The sequence below is a fragment of the Catharus ustulatus genome, chromosome 6 (genome assembly GCF_009819885.2).
Source record: "Catharus ustulatus isolate bCatUst1 chromosome 6, bCatUst1.pri.v2, whole genome shotgun sequence".
NCBI classification, from domain to species: Eukaryota; Metazoa; Chordata; class Aves; order Passeriformes; family Turdidae; genus Catharus; species Catharus ustulatus.
Window position 1 is genome coordinate 49,741,177 of NC_046226.1, and position 3,746 is coordinate 49,744,922.

A 3,746-nucleotide genomic window follows, 5' to 3' on the forward strand; every position below is an offset into this window, starting at 1 on the left:
TGCCCCAAACACAGAGGAAGAGTGGCATTGAATGTTTTCAGCCCACTCACCTTAGTGTCCCAATTCTTGATTTATACCACCTCATAAGCCAGACCACAACTGTTCTCTGGTTTTGCATTTTAGCTTACCTGAAAGAAAACCATATATACATCATGTCATGAAGGCCGTGACAATTATTATTTTTTTACTTACAAAGCAGCTCCTTCAATCTGTTGCTAGCAATGTGTCTATAAAATACACTTTAACAACAAATAGATGAAGCAGGGGCAAGAGGTGCTGTAGATACCTCACAGACAGACAAACCCCAATTTCCTTCAAAGGTCTTCCACTGTTTCACCATCCACCAGAAAAGGTTGATTCAGGCTGCTGGCCACGTGCAGAGGGGATTTCTTCAGCAAAATTTCTTGCACAGAGCCTGTGGGCTCAGCTGCTGCCTGAAACAAGAATCACACAATAGAAAAGCTGCAAAGATTTGACCCAACAGCTGCTTCACCTTCTGCACAGATTTAAAGCAGCAGAGTCCTTTCTTAGCCTGGTAATAAAGTCAGGCATTTATATTATTTTTTTTTAACATGTACATAAATGATGTATCTGTCTATATGGGTGTGTATTTATATACACACATCACCACACATAAGTACATATTTATTTACATATGTGTACATACAAATATATATATATATATATATATATGTAAGGGGGAAGATGGACATATACTTGACTAAAAAAGACACTTGGGTCAGCCAATTGACAATCAAGACTTTATTACCCAGTTCAGCACAGGGTTCAATCCTGTCCACTTCACAGGCCCAGCTAGTAAATTAAAATGCAACCTTTTCTGTTTTCGCCTGTGTGACAAATGGCACGAGTGCAGCCTAGGGGCCAGCAGCAGCCTGCCTGTCACTGAGGGCCAGTCAGAAACCATTTCCACCTCAGCAGCTGAAACTGTGCCTAGTATCTTTTTAAAGTCACAATTTTTAAACAGTCAACAAAGTGAGATTCAGGGGCAAGTGACAGCAGGAGTGGGGGAAACTGCATTTCCAGAGATACTATGGTTTCCGTAGTCAGACAAGAGACTACCTGCTCTGGGGTGAGGATTCCAGGTGCCTGTGGGGAGATGGCTTCTGCCACTCAGGTGAAACCCATCATTTCTTCCTATGGTTTATCCCATTCCAATGTCTTCCTTCCCCTGCCTCAGTCTTGGAAACTCAGTTCTTGGTTGAGACATGAGCATTAGGTCAGTTGCTGTGCATTTGTAGCTGAAGTGCATTCAGCACCTACTGAAACAGCTACAGCCCTTTATAAATATGTATATATATATATATATATACTATTATATTTTTAGCTAAATAATAATATATCAAGTCTATTGATATGTGTAGATACACATAAAAGATATAAAAGGACTTTTATAAAAAAACCTGTATAAAAACATCTCTCCTGTCTAGGTGACCTTCTGACACTGCCCCAGCCCCCTCTGTCCCCCACAACTGGGTGCAGAAACTTGTCACCAAAACTAAGGCCAGGCACAAACAGTGCAGTGTATGGTCACACAGCAGGGCTGTGCTTGCTGGCCTGTTCCTTGGAAGTGAGGCTACAGGGGTGAGTTTTTCATGAGAGGAAAGCATTTACAAAACTTACAAGACAATTCTATAGCTGTAACAGGAGCTTGTACCGTACGTGCTTCTGCTGGTGCCTCGTTACCAGGCCCATGCCATAGAGCTCTCTCTGTTATCTGCAGAGAACGTGGTCTCCTTGGGCATTTTCTGCACACGCTTTGCATTCCTCCTCCTTTCCCCAGTCGTCCTCTCCCAACAAAGGCTCTTTTTTTCCAGGAGAATTAAGGCACAAATCATCGTATCTGTTCCAAGGGCAGAGTGTGTTGGTCTTACTTACTCTGTGAGGAGTACTGGCATTCATGGGACTCCAACAGCTGGATCTGAGCATTTCCTTTAACTGAACAGGTTTGCAGTATCTCTGTGCTGAAGCAATTCTCCACATCACACAAGCCTGCATACCAGAGTAAAATGAAAATTTAAGAGCGCTGGCTAACAAGACCGAGCAGCTCATTGTTTAAACAAGAGGCTGATTGTCTGGGTGCTCCAGTGCCCCATTCCTCCAACATTAAACCCACACGAGGGACAGCAGCCTAATCCACAGCTTGCTGCCAGGTGGTATAGAAATTAATCTTCCACTTACCGGGGCTATTAGTTGCGGTGTTCATAAAGGTTTGCAACCCAATGAGGCGATGACTAAAATTTTCTCCTTGTCACAGACGGGCATGGCAACGTGGTGATGTGAAATATCAGCCTCCAGGAGCTTCCCTCTGGTGAGGAAAGTGTGGATGATGTGTACCAGGGAGGGGAATGGCACCCCAGCACCTTCTATTTTAGCACAAGCCCCAGGTTAACTAAATCCACAGAAAATGTTGGAGGATGAGGGATGGGCTGGAAAAGGTCCTTGCCAAGGACCTGAGTATAGACCACCATAACATGCAGGGCTGAGCCAGTTTGGTGTTTATAAAGATTGGAAATATAATTTATAATATAACATCTTGTTTCTAGTCTTACAGACCTCATAGGAGTACTGGACACACAGCACAGAGATCCTCCTTATGTCTCCCAAAAGCTTAGGGACCTGCTACAGATCTGCTTGAGGCTGCTCCAGCCAGGACATTTCACTCATGTTGCCAACAGGGTATGAGAACAGAGGAGGAAGAAAAATCCTGCTCTTTATTAGTCTGCTACTCCCTTAAAATCCAAGGAAGAAAGGGAAAATACTCAGCTGCGAGCAGGTGATCAAAACAGGAGCCACATAAACATAAACATTTGGAAGGGTAAAGCCTCAGGAGTGTTTAGCATGATTGCTTCCAGTTTTCATCTGCTCACATTTCACTGCAGACGTAATTCGCTGCAAAGCACTGCCAAAGCTTTTCACAACACCAAGGCACGTTGAACTTGATGCAGATAATAATATTTACAAATACTGCATCTTTCCCCCATCCTTCCCTAATGTTTTCCCAGCAGCTTGCAATCCCATCTGTCTTTGGCTGTGCTTACTGCCTCTCAAAGACTTTCCTTGCCTCGGGAGCTCGTGGTTGTGCCTCGGGGAGGCGGCAGCCGCTTGCTTTGCCTGTGTGCTTGACCAACCCGTCTTGCTGTGCAAGTGGAAAAGCAAATGGTCAGGGCCAAGTGCAAGTCAGTCCTTTGCCATGTGCTTGTGCATGACTCTGACTTGGTGCCCAGGTATGTTTCTAGGGCATCCCAGGTTATTCCCTAATCCAGAGAAATGTTTTTCAAAACAAGAGATTTCCCCAAGCAGTAATGTCACAGTTCCACTTTGCTCCATATATTCCTCCTGTTTGGGTCCTCACATGGCAACTATTAGTTTATGCACCAGCTTCTTCCATGTCTGCTTATCAAATTTCAGCTAGACCAAATTCTTATTTTCACAGGGTTTAATTAGGCTGAAGTTCCAAATTTTTGCAAGATAAAAGAAGAACTGAACATATCCAAAACGCCATAATGCGGCTTTTAGTGGATTCCATGAATAGCGGCAGAGCTAATGCACAGCTTGGACTTAAAAGAATTTGGATCCAAATTATTTTTGTTCCTCATCTGGCTTGCTTTTTAAAACATACAGCCAATAATTCCGAGCCTCTGTAAAGCTCCTTTCTATAAATAACACTTTACCATTGAAAAGAAGTGTAAATGGTCAGAGCCAGGGACAGAAATTTACTCATCCCC

The 3,746-nt window shown here is 43.5% G+C and overlaps 1 long non-coding RNA gene across 1 annotated transcript; it reads right to left on the reverse strand.

Annotated features, from left to right (window-relative positions):
* Positions 1-333: 333 nt before the first annotated feature.
* Positions 334-2,318, reverse strand: LOC116997259. The gene is made up of 3 exons (XR_004418142.1): positions 2,200-2,318; positions 1,897-2,010; positions 334-434 (listed from the first exon to the last, which is right to left on the reverse strand). It is a non-coding gene; the product is annotated as an uncharacterized LOC116997259 (long non-coding RNA).
* Positions 2,319-3,746: the final 1,428 nt, after the last annotated feature.